Below are 15,114 nucleotides of genomic sequence, written 5' to 3'. Positions count from 1 at the left end.
ACGCCCTTGGTCCCACCTCTTACAATGTATGGTCATGTTCCGTTTCGGCGGGGGTTGGGGGGGAATGAGTCTGGGATCTTCGTCCCACTTCTTTTGTATCCCATGAGAGGGGTAAGGAGTGAGGTTGTCCTACGGTCAGGGACAGGCATATTTTTGGCCTCTTAGTGCTTCGTATACCATCCTCCTTATCCCCCTAGACTGGTCGTGTCACCTTGCCTTGAGACAGGAGTGGAGGCAGTCTTAAAGTGTGTGCTCGTATATTATACTCCCATCATGGCCAGTAACACTTTAACTGCTCTTATCTGTTCCCATTATACAAACAAACCCATCTGGCCAGGCAGAAGCAACACACACAGTGTCTTTGTTCTTTGTTCACACATATTAATAAGAATATAAAAGTATCAAAAATCAAGCGGGCAAACAAGACCCAACATTCTATCTCAGGCAAATGTACAGGCCTGAATCCTACATTATCATCACTAACACTCCTGGTATGACCTTGAGTGAGTCGTCTCCCCTCCTGTCTGTATTGTATCTTTAGCTTGTACACTGTTTAGGGCAGAGACTGTGTTCTGTGTTTCTAAATCGCCCAGCATAATGGAGCCCCTCTGTTGGCTGGCACCTCTAGGTGCTGCTGTTGTACAAATAAGTAATAGAATCATAGAATCATAGAATATCAGGGTTGGAAGGGACCTCAGGAGGTCATCTAGTCCAACCCCCTGCTCAAAGCAGGACCAATCCCCAATTAAATCATCCCAGCCAGGGCTTTGTCAAGCCTGACCTTAAAAACTTCTAAGGAAGGAAATTCTACCACCTCCCTAGGCAACGCATTCCAGTGTTTCACCACCCTCCTAGTGAAAAAGTTTTTCCTAATATCCAACCTAAACCTCCCCCACTGCAACTTGAGACCATTACTCCTTGTCCTGTCATCTTCTACCACTGAGAATAGTCTAGAACCATCCTCTTTGGAACCACCTCTCAGGTAGTTGAAAGCAGCTATCAAATCCCCCCCTAACACTTCTTTCTCCAGAGGACAAAGAAGTTGGTGGAAGTTGCACATAGCCTCCCATGGGAGAATAGGGAACCTGGATGCCTGACGTGAAGTCATATCTCTGGCATTTTAGTAGAAGGAGCTGTATGACTTAGTTATATGGCCCTTCCTGTCCAAGGAGCTGTAATTACAACCAACCCCTTGATCAGCCTAGGAGATGGAGTAATAACACTTTACTTTCCCCAATGTCCTCAACGTGCTTTACCTTTATGCATTAATATCCACAATCCCCTGGCAAAGTGGGTATAATTATCCCTGTTTTGCAGATGGAGCCACTGAAGTACAGAGAGGTTAAGACCAACATCATCAAATGATGGATACCTAAAGTTAGGACCCTAAATCCATTTGTGCACCTAAGCGTACCCAAAAGGGTTGACGTGCTGAATACCTATTGCTCCTAGGTGAGTCTGTAGACAGTGATATAACCCACACTCACACTATGTGGTGCTCGGTGTAACATTCCCCTGGGTACAGTCTGGACTGTTGAACAGTTGTGTTCCCCCAGTTCTCCAGCCTGGGGTGCTTCGTGCACTGCTTTGCTATAAGGACATCTACTCCCTGCCTGTTCACATGCAGCCTCTAGCATGTAAAACCACTCCCAGCTACACAGTATTGAGTGCTACTAGTTAGCCACTCATTAATTAAACTGCAGAGCAACACTAGCAAACACCCAGTCCCAGACTTTCCCCCAGAAATATGCGTCTTGTACTGGCCAGCACACTACTGAACAGTGCAAGTTCAAAGAAAGTCCACCATTTCATCAAAGGAAAATGATATGCACCAACCTTGTTATCCCACACTCTTTGATCCAAACACAATGGTTAAGATAAAACAATAAGATATGTTTACTAACTACAGAAAGATGGATTTTAAGTGATTACAGGTAATAATGCATAAAAGTCAGGATTGGTTACAAAAGAAATAAAAGAGTGAAACGCAAGCTAATCCCTAATTTAACAAGCTAAGTGAAGTTAAAAGCAAAAAGGTATTGTCTCACCATATGGTTACAGCAGTCTGTACTGGCTGAAAAGCCTTCCAGCTAGGACCACCCCTCCCCTAGTTCAGTGATTCATTCTTTGTCTTTGATTTAGTTGGGGATTGGTCCTGCTTTGAGCAGGGGGTTGGACTAGATGACCTCCTGAGGTCCCTTCCAACCCTGATATTCTATGATTCTATGATTCTTTCAAGCATTGTCGCTGCCACGAGTAGTGCTGACGGGGAGAGAGAGGTGATTTGTATTGTGGGTGTCCTCTGTTCTTATACCCTTCCTCCCTCATTGAGGATTATCTCCAGCTGGGGTTTGGGCGACAGCCAGTCTGTTTACATGGAAACTTCAATCGTTTTCATTGCCAATATCTAAAGTTCTCACTCATACCCTTCTTCCTGCCCAAGAATAGTCGCTTAGCTAAGTGATAGCCCACTTGACTTTGTTGATACCTGGCTGAGGTGCCAGTGTGTCTTTGTCTCTGAAAAACTGGTTTGGGCCTGCTTTTCTGACTCTGGAGCATGTTACAGCAATGCTGTACATTAGAATCTCATAACTTCATAAACAATTACCAGGACAATAACATTCAGCAGATTATGACATTTCAAATGATACTTCACAAGGCATACTTATAGTCTTATAAAATTGGTGAACATAATAGTATAGATGGTCACATTCAGTTCCACTCTAATGGTGGCTAGGCCAAACAGAGAGGTTGATAAGTCTGCTTCAGCCTCGGCTAGCACCTTAGGCAGTAGAGGCTCATGTGCTGAGATTCTAGATTCAATCCCTACTGCCGATGACTCACCCAGGAGTTCATGTGGTGGCCCACAGGAGGAATTGAACAGTGAAATATTTGGGTTTTGATACCTAACTGTAGACACTTGACCAAGTTAGGCCAGCATTTTCAAAGTGACCTATCCAAGGCCTCGGTGAGTCAGCCAGGAAGAGAATCCAGGAGTACTGTCTTCCAGTTTCCAACCTGCTCAGACCACTATACAGCACCTCAGTTGTATCTCCAGATCCAGGAGAAATGTCCCTTTCGCGTGGTCCCTATTCCAGGCAAGGAAGCTCAGTGCTGGGTGGTTTCCCAGCCAAGTTGTCCAGTGCACTGAGTGAGAATTGGAACAGAATAGTTTGGTAGCTGATGCACTCTAGTACAAAGATGCCAGCTCCAGTGCTTGTCTGAGCAAATAAGCCTCTCTTTGGACCTACCACGGCTCTCAGTTATGTTGGTTTCACACTGATGTAACTCATTGGAGTGACTGTGAATTTAAACAGCTGTAAGTGAGATCAGAATCAGGCTCTCTAGGCCAAACTTGTCCCCAGTGTGACTGCACTGCAGCCAGCAGACTTACACCAGGGGAGGAATGTGGTATATTATCTCTTAAACACCTCCTTACAGGCCTGGGCAAAGCAATCACACATGAAGGTAGCACATTCTAGTTTGCTGCTGGTTCCTATGACTCACAGACTCAACTCTGTTCCCTTCATAATTTTCACCTAAGCAAACTTTTGTTTGCATACGCAGCTGCAATTTCAGAACTCCCTTGAGTTCTATTTTCAATGTTGTGGGCTCTGCTCAGGATCCGAACTGCTGATTGCTGTTCCTCGACACCCATTCCTTTCTATTTTTGGCCAAGCCCAGCATAAGCATCAGTGAGAACAACTCCACTGGCTGCATGGAAGGTGAGTATTTCCTCATCTGAGCTGAAGTTACTACCTAAATCACCTGGTTGACTGGTGAAAATCCCCTATGGCCCCTTGTTTCAGGGCTACACATTTGCTGTAAATTCCATCTCATTATCAATGTGTCTGCATCCATTTTATACAAACAATAGTTCGTCATAAAGAAGGGTAGGTTGATATAGGAAGGAAGGAATCGGACCATGGACTACAATGCACATTTGTCTAAGTAAATACTTGCATCAGAGCTTCCAGACTTGGCCCAACAGTAATAATTCTCAATGGCAGGGCTTGACTGCATATGACCACCTTCATTGTCCTAATTAACTCCAAGCACCAATTCTTGCACTGGGATCTTTCATGCAAGATGCTCAAGTCACCCCAACATGTACACACTGAGTTAGTGTAAATCAGAATATCTCCATTGAAGTCAATGGGGCAGTTTATACACTAGCTGAGAATCTGGCCCGTTATCTGAGCTCAATTTGATGCTGGACTTTGCATTCTAGTCCTCTCTCCTGCACTCACTTTGCCACAATCCTTTTTATCACAACCCCTCCCACCTTCAGGCAAGCATCTGTATGTTTCTTGGTTTAGATTTAAGTATTTTCCTGGGTTAAATCTTGGATTCCAAGCCTTAGATTCCATCCAGAAGCTTTGGGCATCTCAAAATTCATTAAAACAAACACCCAAACATGCCTAGTTGACTGATTCCACTTCAAACCACGGAATGTAGCCTACCAAGTATAAGCCAGCAGAATGACTCAATATTCCCTTTCTTTTTTTAACAATATCCATTTAAGTGTGATGAAAACTTGATCAGTAGCCTGCCCCAGCATGGTTTGCCCAAGGTATTTCAGCTTGTGTACTGTTTTACTAGAGGATTATTGCTCTGCTAACAGGCTCACAGTGTGATCACGCACTGAAGCAAATGGGAATCACATCAGCAGAGTTCAAAGCCATCCCTGCAGGACTGCTTGCCTTTTCTTGTAAGCAGTGTTAAAAAAGGAGGTGTGGGAGTCTGAACAGCAAGCTGCAGGGCCCATCAGTCTGGAGAGAGGTGCTGAGAAGAAAGGATGTCTTTTCATTTCCTAAATTAGAAACCAAAACATCATTAGTGGTCCAACAGAGCCAGAAGAAATGTTCAGTGAAATTTCTACTTAAAAGTTATAGGGCTTAGGAACAAATAGGGAGTGGAAGATCATTGCAAACATTGCTCATTACAGTTGCACAGCAGCAAGATGAGATGTTGGGACAATAGCTCCATTGAACAATTGTCATCGCTCCCTTGACTCCAGGGAGCTCTGATCATTTCCACCAGCTGGGGATCGGCCTCAGTGAACCCATGGGCTCAAGCCATGGAGCTCACATCTGGAATCAGGTGCAAACCAAATCATTGCAGACAAAGTAGGAACTCTTCCAAAGCATTGAAGGTGATGCAGGAGAACAAATCTCATTGACCTTCTGTGGGCCTTAGGCTACTCAATTGCCTGGGCGCTTCTGAAAACGTTATTCGGATGTGAAAGCTTCTGGTGTTTGGAGGGCTCCTCTCTGGCTTTCTGGCTCAGGTCTGGTCTCTAGACATGCTCTTGTCTCTCATCCCACTGCATGGACATTCCAGGGCCACCCAGGAGTGAGGTCTTAAACTAAGATTTTCAATAGTCACTAGTGATCTGGAGTGCTTTAATTTTTGGCTTAGGACACCCTAATGGGTCCTGACTTTCAGACTGTACTGTTCACCCACCCTCTGAAAACCAGTCCCCTTGAAGGTGTCTCCAGGGAGCCTGTTTCATACATGATCATGCAACTATTACTTGTGTTGCAGTAGCATCTAAAGGCCTCAAATGGGACCTGTTGTGCTAGGCACCATACAAAGTAAGAGACAGTCCTTGCACCAGACAAGATACGGGACACAGGAAGGATTATTACCCTCAGTTTTAGAGATGGGGAACTGAGGCAAGAGCAATTTCGTGATTAGCACTGAATGTCACGCCAGAGGCCTGATCTCTCAGGTCCCAGCTTTAACCTCCAGACCATCATTAGTCACTGTCATGACTTCCATTTGCCCCATGGGGACTGGGCTGTGGGCCTTTGCCAGTTTGCAGACAGACTTCCCGGGTTTTGTATATGGGATCCCATATTTACTCTCTCCCTGGCTACATTGCAAAATACCCTGTGAAATGGGACGTGTTATAATTTATGTGTTATGATTCAGTTGGTGTTGGTCCTGCTTTGAGCAGGGGGTTAGACAAGATGACCTCCTGAAGTCTCTTCCAACCCTGATATTCTGTGATTCTATGATAATCCTCATTTCACAGATGAGAAAGTGAGGCACAGAGAGATTAAATGACTTGTTTAAGGTCATATAGGGACTCTGTAGCAGAGCCAAGCATTCAACGTAGCTTTCTTGTGTCCCTGCCCAGTGCCTTAACCACAAGGCCATCCTTCCTGCTTGCAAGTGAGCATGTGACTTTTCTAAGAGCCTGTGACGTTATCTGATTAAAATATGACCATGTAGATCAGGGGTGGGCAAACTTTTTGGCCCGAGGGCCACATCTGGGAATAGAAATTGTATGGTGGGACATGAATGCTCACAAAATTGGGGTTGGGGTACGGAAGGGGGTGAGGGCTCTGGTTGGGGGTGTGGACTCCAGAGTGGGGCCAGAAATGAGGAGTTCAGGGGTGCAGGAAGGGGCTATGGGCTGGGGCAGGGGAGTGGGGTGGGGGGGAGGGGGGAGGGCTCCATCTGGGGGTGCGGCCTCTGGGGTGGGGCTGGGGATGTGGAGTTTCAGATGCAGGAGGGTGCTCTGGGCTGGGATCGAGGGGTTCGGAGGGCAGGAAGGGGATCAAAGCTGGGGCAGGGTGTTGGGGCTTAGGGGGGTGGCTCTGGGGTGCAGGGTCCAGGCGGCGCTTACCTCTAGTGGCTCCCAAAAGCAGTGGCATGTCCCTTCTCCAGCTCCTATGCAGAGGCACGGCCAGGTGGCTGTGTGTGCTGCCCCATCCACAGGCACTGCCCCTGCAGCTCCCATTGGCTGCAGTACCCGGCCAATGGGAGCTGGGGGGCGGTGCTTGGGGTGGCAGCAGCGTACAGAGCAGAGCCCCTGGCTGCCCCTACTCATAGGATCCGGAGCAGGTCATACTGCTGCTTCAGGGAGCCACATGGAGCGGCCCCGATCCTGCTCCCCGGCTGGAGCACCAGAGCAGGGCAAGTCTCAGACCCCACTCCCCAGCGGGAGCTCAAGGGCCAAATTAAAACAGCTGGTGGGCTGGATCTGACCTGCAGGCCGTAGTTTGCCCACCCTGATGTAGATCATTGTTGCTACCACTGTTATATAAGCGCAACAAATCTTATACAAAGTGTGTCAAGTAAGGTATCAAAGGAAAAGTTCAGGAGTCCTTGTGGCACCTTAGAGACTAACAAATTTATTTGAGCATAACCTTTCGTGGGTTACAGCCCACTTCATCGGATGCATACAGTGGAAAATACAGTAGGATGATTTTATATACACAGAGAACATGAAACAATGGGTGTTACCATACACACTGTAACCAGAGTGATCAGTTAAGGTGAGCTATTACCAGCAGGAGAGGAAAAAAAAACCTTTTGTAGTGATAATCAAGGTGGGCCATTTCCAGCAGTTGACAAGAACGTATTTAGCCAGCTTGTCCTGAAGGGACCATTCAGGTTGAATGACCCATCAAGGAACACTTAACTCACAATGGAACATGGAAGATGCCCATCCATGCCTGATGGACTTTCATGTGAATGTTCTAACTAGAGTACGGATAATAGCCTCTACTATCACTATGCGAAGCAGGCATGGACATGTGACTTGCCCATGTGACTCCAAACACCATCTTGTTACCTGTAATTTTCCACAAAGAAGAGCAATGAGTTTCCCTTCACTTGGCAGAAGCTATAAAAGGCCTTGGAAACATCTCCATTTTGCCTCTTTCCTGCTCAGATCTCTGGACTATGAACTACTAATGGGAGCATTCTAACCAAGGGACTGGGGACCTTCCAATGATTTGGAAGCAACCAGAGACTTAACAAGCCAGCAGTTTATTCCATCGCTGCTACAAGCCTGATCCAAGAACTTTGCAATTGTTGTATGTATTCAGTTCCTTTAGCCAATGTTAACTCTCACCTTTCTTTCTTTCCTTTTCCTTTTCTTTTCTTTTCTTAAATTAACCTTTAGATATTAGATACTAAAGGACTGGCAACAGCGTGATTATTGGGTAGGATCTGAGTTGTATATTGACCTGGGTATGTGGCTAGTCCTTTGGGATAAGAAGAACCCTTTTGTCTGATGAAATTGGTTTTAAATAACCACTCATCATTAAGTCCAGTGTCTGGGTGTTGAATCCAGGACTGGAATACCTAAGGACGCTGCATTTCTGACTTCTTGTTAGCCAGTGTGGTAAGACAGAAGTTTATTTTTGTTGCTGGTTTGGGATATCTCATGGAAAAGTAACCACCAGTTTTGGGGTGTGTCTGCCCTTTTTCCCAGCAGCTTGTCCCGAATTTGATATTCTCAGTTGTGAGCCACGGAGACGCAGTGAGAGAGCCTGAGCCACAAGCTTCATCCCTTTGGGACTGAGAATCCAGCCGTGCTGGCTGTGCCTCTCACGACAGTGCAGATCCTATAGAGCACCATTGCTTGCTATTGACAGTAGTCAGGAGACATGACTGTAAAAATCAGCACACAGACAGTACAACCAAAAGGCGATTGAAATCAATAGAAGTCTGTCCATTGATTTCAATGGGCTTTGGACCTGGATCAGTAAGTATACCGTCTCTATTCTGACCACCCATACACCGTAAACAAACCACAGATAAAGTCAGCGTTATCACTTGTACTGTGAACCCTTCTCCTCTTCTTGGGCCCCTCTTCTGAAGACGTTAATAATATAATTAAATCATTCGTTGGTTTTATACAAATTTTGTTTGCAGGGAAACCAAATTTTCAGGCTGGATGCAAATTCTTTTGACAGCTAAAACCCATGCAATTGTTTGGGCGTTAATATTATCACAATAGGTTGGGGGCGGTATGCAAAACTAGATTGCTATCTAGATTAGGGTGGATTTTGGTAGGATCCCTATCTGGAATTCCCCCAAACTATCTGAGCTGGGCTTTTTTTTAATCACAACCCTTTTGTATCTGCACTGAAATACTGCTTTATAAATAGCAGAAGCTTTATCTTGACTCTAACCAGCATAGCAACCTCAACTTAAAGCTAAATGCATAATTTACTGCAAATTAAATTTAATGGGACTAGAATAATTATGTTGACTTTTGGAAGTACTTAAGGATAAATACATGATTAGATATTTTGCACACTGTGTGGAAATATTTATTTCAAAATACAAACTCTTCCCATCAAGCCTTTTGATGGAACATTTGGATGAGACATTATCAGTTTAAAGATAAGAGTACCATTACGGATGCTTTAAATAAATTGCTACCCTGCCTTTCCTGCAGTAGAGAGGCTGGGCATCACTACTAAAGTGTACTGTCTGGGCTGTGCACTCTGCAGCACATGCATCATCATCAAAGCAGCTGTGGAGGTTTCATTCTCCTGCCTTGTATGCTCTCATCTTCACCTGTGCATGGCAAGGGCTGTGGTAGTCCATTGCTGCTGCTGCTGACTTATTGTAGTTCTCATCTATGGCTATGCATGTGACTCCGAAGTCCGAACCCTGATACACAGAGTGGGTCGCACCGAGGGCATGGGAAGTCTGTATCTATGATGATTGATGATGCAGCTCTGTGGCACCTTTCATGTGCCGCCTGGAGATGAGTTTGTCGATCCCGCTCATGCTAATGTTGTCAGAGACCACCAGTGAGTCCTGTTCTGAGCCATTTGCTCAAGTTCTTTGAGATTGATGCCAACCCACTGGAGGCCTCTTTCAGGTTATCTTTGAAGCGCTGATACAGACGACCCTTCTTTCTGTGATCCTGACTCAGCTCTCCACACCAGATCTGTTCTGGGAGACGGCGGTCTTCCATTCTGATGACATGTCCGGTCCACCTAAATTGTGCTCTCAGTAACAGTTCCTCAATACTGGTTGTGTTTGCTCTTTCAAGGACCTTAATATCGGTCACTCTGTCCTGCCAGTGAATGCTCATTATTGAGCGGAGGGAACGCGTATGAGCGCGTATGAGCATATGAAATTGCTCAAGCTGTTTAATGTGACGTCTATAAAGCATCCACGTCTCAGGAAAGACATTAGAACCACTGCACTATAGATCTTCAATTGGGTAGAGAGATGAATGTTGTATTGGTTAAGGACTTTTGTTCAGAGTTGTCCAAGGGCCTGGCTGGCTTTACTAATTCTAGAGGAAATTTCCTTATAAAGGGAACCATCACTTGAGATGGTGCTGCCCAAATACTTGAATTGATCCACATTTTTCAGCTGTGTGCCTTGGATGAAGATGGCTGGCACTGGGGCATTGGAATGAGGTGCTGGTTGGAACAAGACCTCTGTCTTCCCCAGACCGATGGTGAGGCCAAAGAGCTGGGATGCTTCAGAAAATCTATCAACGATGACCTGAAGGTCATCATATCTATAGGCCATCAAGGTGCAGTCTTCTGCAAAAAGTGCCTCGACGAGAAATCTCTCTAGCGTCTTGGTCTTAGCATTGAGTCTTCAAAGATCAAAGAGGGAGCCATTGAGTCGGTAGCGGTTGTATATCCCCTGATCCAAGTCCCTTGTGGCACGGCCGAGGACACAGGCAAAGAACAAGTTGAACAGCATTGGAACAAGTACGCAGCCTTGCTTCACTCCATTCAAGATTTCGAATGTGTCAGAAAAGTCACCACTGGCGAGCACTTGCACTGTCATGTGGTCATGGAATAGACGGATGATTTGAATGAACCTTCTTGGGCAGCCCAGTTCATGCAGAACAGCCCATAGACCCTCTCTATTGACCACATCAAAAGCTGTGGTCAAATTGATGAAAACTGCAGACAGGTCCATGTTCTGCTCTAAACAATTTTCCTGGACCTGCCTTGTGACAAAGATCATGTCCGTAGTACTGTGACCTGATCTGAAACCACACTTCTAGCAGATTCTCCTCAGATATGTTTGCAATGTGTCTGTTCAACAGAATGTGAGCTAGTATTTTCCCTGCTGTATAGAGGACAGCAACACCTCTGTAGTTTCCACAGTCGGGTTTGCTGCCTTTGTTTTTGAACAGTGATACAATAATAGCATCTTTGAAGTCTTGTGACATTTCTTCTTCCTCCCAAATGTTACTCAAGATGTCATGAAACACCTCAATAGCCTTGGGGCCTGCTACTTTATACAATTCTGCTGGAATACTATCCTTTCCGGAGACTTTGCCAGAGTTCAGTTGTTTGATGGCTTTCATAACTTCCTCAATTGATGGAGGGAGGTCGAGATTCTATTTGAGGGGTTTCTCGGGTAAATGATCAAGGACATGCTGATCGACTGTGGGTGGTCTATTAAGTAGACTATTGAAGTGTTCAGCCCATCTCTGTACAATTCCCTCCTTGTCTTTGATGAGGGTTGTGGCATCTGCTGACTTCAAGAGGGCTGTGCCAGATTTAGATGGTCCGTAGACTGCTTTGAGAGAGTCAAAGAACATCTTTGCATTGTTTGTATCTGTATAATGCTGAATTTCTGCAGCTTTCCTCTCCCACCACTCATCCTGCATTCTCCTCTGTTCAGACTGGGCCTTTCTCCATAGGTACTTAGCCCTTGCTATCTCAAAGAAAGATAGATTTAAGTGGGAGTTAAATGACATATGTTCAGAGCAGGGTACAGCAGTGGACAAGATCATGTCCTCCAACCAGCAGAGTGGGATTTAAAAGATGTACCATGAACTCTGCCATATGCTCTCTACTGACACAGATGGGATGACACACGGCTTTGTTTTGTAAGTACAAGCTAACTGATAGAGCTGATCATTATTTTCTCCCAGAAACTTTAACATTTCAACTAAATTGAATTTTTTTGAGGAAAATTTTCCTTCTGGTCTACATTTTTTTTAAATGTGGGGAAAAAAACTAATTTGGGGTATGTTTTTTCAGTTTCTAGTAAAAATGTTCAGTTTGGGGTTAAAATGTTCCAATTTTGGGGAAAAAAACTTTTTTTAGGGCTTGTATATTGAAAAAACAAAAATAAAAGAGAAATTTCAAAGCAATGGAACATTTTTTCTAGGTGGGGGAGGCATTTTTTGCCCAGCTTTACAAATGGTCTTCAATGAAATAAAACGGACCCAAACTTCAACCAGATATTACTGAAGTTGACACCAGTCCCTGTCACTGCTTTTGGTTTTGGGGGATCTTCCCCTCCACTCTGCTCATTTGTTGTCATGCTGCCTTTGCAATTCCTGGTCTAGGAGAGGGATATTTGGCCAAGCTGGAAATGTGGGGGAAACCTTGTGAAAAATCCTGTGCTTATTAGATTGTGGACACAAGAGATTTAGATTTCCTTTGCGTAAAACCAGCCACAGTGTAGAATAAGTAAGTATGGCCCAGTGCTTGTGGTGAGGGTAAATACATTGCCAGATAGTGCAGGGCTCAGATACTATAATAAAGGAGGCTGTATAAGTACCAAAGATAGGCAGATTGTTGAGATGGTTGAAAAGTTTTCAGCGATTGGTTTTTCTGTTGGAACATGCAGTTTCATTGATATTGAATCATTTTGGGAATGTGTCAGTTTCAATGAAATTTTTGATTGGAAAAAAAGTCAAAACAAATCATTTCATCATACAGTCATAGACTTGAAGGCAGGAAGAGCTATGTCAATCATCTAGTCTGACCTCCTGCATCACACAGACCATGGAACTTTCCCAAAACAATTCCTAGAGCAGACCTTTTAGAAAACATCCAATCTAGATTTTAAAATTGCCCATGATGGTGAATTTGCCACAACCCTTGGTGAGTTGTTCTAATGGTTAATATGCTTGTCTTTCTCATTTCAGTTCTATCTTGTTGAAATACTTTGTTTCAATAATGTTGAAATGTTTCATTTCAGCTTTATCATTTCAGTTTCACTTTGTTTTGACTTTTATATTACATAAATATATTATATTGACTGTTTTATATTCTGGTACAATAGTTTGACCTTGAAATGAATGTTTTTACCTTACTGAAACAAAACAGCATCAAAATGATTTGACAGGAAATATTTTGATGGTTCTGAATTGAAATTTTTAAAGAATTATTATTCATTTTATTTTGATTGAGACTGAAAACCAATTTCGAAATGTTGGAATTACCTGCATAATGGAAATCCATGTTTTCTGTCCACTTCTAATAGATTGATAGTTTGGGTGCTAGACTGGGGTCATGAATACACTAGGAGCTTTGCTGATACAAAAGTGCTGGTGTACTATACCAGCAAAGCACTCCCACTGTGGATAAGCTATACCACCAAAGCTACACTCTGTACCACTATAGTAAAAGCACACACACTGCACCAAACGAAACAAGTTATACAGTAAAAACACAGGTTTGGCAGCATAACTATGTCTACTCTAAGGGCTTCTGCAGGTGCAGCTCTGCCAGTTAGGGATCACACCTCTTCCCACCCTTGACCTACATAATACTCCTGGCAGAATTCTGTATATAGACCTGGCTAGGGACCCTGCAGATCTGGGTTCAATTCCCTGTTCAGAAATGCCAGTGATGGGGGCAATATAAGCAACAAGCTCTGTGGAGGTGGGAACTGCCTTTTTGTTCTGTTTGCACAGCACCTTGCACAATGGCTTGTGGTTCATGAGTGAGGCTGGTAGGCCCTATGATGAGGATAAACAGAGAGACACTCATGCTGTTTCATGAGGAAAGAAAAGAACAATAATGAATATTTCCCATCCACTCTTTTTTTTCTTTTTTTAGAGGATTATGTTCTCACCAATGTAGAAACATTCAAAAATTTGAGCAGCACCATCAGCCAGGATGGTGGAACAAGCCAGTACATCCGGAACAAAATCAATAAAGCCAGGAACACCTTCAGGAGCTTAAATACAGTCTGGAAATCATCAAAATACAACACCAAAACCAAACTCAAGATTTATCAGAGCTGCATGCTTTCCACACTACGTTATAGTGCAGAAGGGTAGGGACTGAGAAAGTCGGACATGTCCAAACCATCGTCATTTCCAACAGCCTGCCTCAGAAAAATCCTCCGTATCTTTGGGCCCAGAACAATCTCAAACCAAGGTCTGTTGACACAGCGCAACCAAGAGGATCTGAGCCCCATCGTTGCCAGGAGGCGCTGGCGATGGATCGGTCATGTGCTTCGGATGGAAACTGATTCCATCACCAGAGTAGCAATATGATGGACACCTGAAAGCAAGCGAAAACAAGGACACCCAAAAACAACCTGGTGAAGAGCTGTGGAAGCTGAGCTGAAAAACCTGGGGCACAGCTGAGGAACCATTGAAAGACTTGCCAGAAACAGTCAGGAGTGGAGGAGCTTCATCACTGCCCTAAACGCCAGAGGTGTAATAGGAACATGATGATGATGACTCTTTTTTATTGTTGTTCTTTCTTGAGGCCGCTTGTGAATCCTCTGAGGGCCTTTCTGCACAATGGCTGACGGCACATCCGTGGGAGCGGGATTCCATGACCCCAGCCCTGCAAGGGTGGATAATGACACAGCTGTTCACTTTGCCCTACTTCAACTTCAGCCCAGCTTTCCTAGAAGCATAGAATATCAGGGTTGGAAGGGACCTCAGGAGGTCATCTAGTCCAACCCCCTGCTCAAAGCAGGACCAATCCCCAACTAAATCGTCCCAGCCAGGGCTTTGTCAAGCCTGACCTTAAAAATATCTAAGGAAGGAGATTCCATCACCTCCCTAGGTAACCCATTCCAGTGTTTCACCACCCTCCTAGTGAAAAAGTTTTTCCTAATATCCAATCTAAACCTCCCCCACTGCAACTTGAGACCATTACTCCTCGTTTTGTCATATGCTACCACTGAGAACAGCCTAGATCCATCCTCTTTGGAACCCCCTTTCAGGTAGTTGAAAGCAGCTATCAAATCCCCCCTCATTCTTCTCTTTCGCAGACTAAACAATCCCAGTTCCCTCAGCCTCTCCTCATAAGTCATGTGTTCCAGTCCCCTAATAATTTTTGTTGCCCTCCGCTGGACTCTTTCCAATTTTTCCACATCCTTCTTGTAGTGTGGGGCCCAAAACTGGACGCCTCACCAATGTCAAAGAGAGGGGAACGATCACGTCCCTCAATCTGCTGGCAATGCCCCTACTTACACAGCCCAAAATGCCATTGGCCTTCTTGGCAACAAGGGCACACTGTTGACTCATATCCAGCTTCTCGTCCACTGTAACCCCTAGGTCCTTTTCTGCAGAACTGCTGCCTAGCCCTTCGGTCCCTAGTCTGTAGCGGTGCATGGGAT

At 44.7% G+C, this 15,114-nt stretch overlaps 1 long non-coding RNA gene across 1 annotated transcript in view; it reads left to right on the top strand.

Annotated features, from left to right (window-relative positions):
- Positions 1–13,640, top strand: part of LOC141974727 (uncharacterized) — a 187,545-nt gene extending 173,905 nt beyond the window's left edge. Inside the window, exon 3 of the long non-coding RNA XR_012635800.1 lies at positions 13,593–13,640. This is a non-coding gene — a long non-coding RNA (uncharacterized LOC141974727). The remainder of the gene's footprint in view (positions 1–13,592) is intronic.
- Positions 13,641–15,114: the final 1,474 nt, after the last annotated feature.

Source organism: Natator depressus, chromosome 19 (assembly GCF_965152275.1).
Source record: "Natator depressus isolate rNatDep1 chromosome 19, rNatDep2.hap1, whole genome shotgun sequence".
NCBI lineage: Eukaryota > Metazoa > Chordata > Testudines > Cheloniidae > Natator > Natator depressus.
Note: the sequence above shows the minus strand (reverse complement) of the source record. Positions and strands in the feature narration are given on the sequence as shown.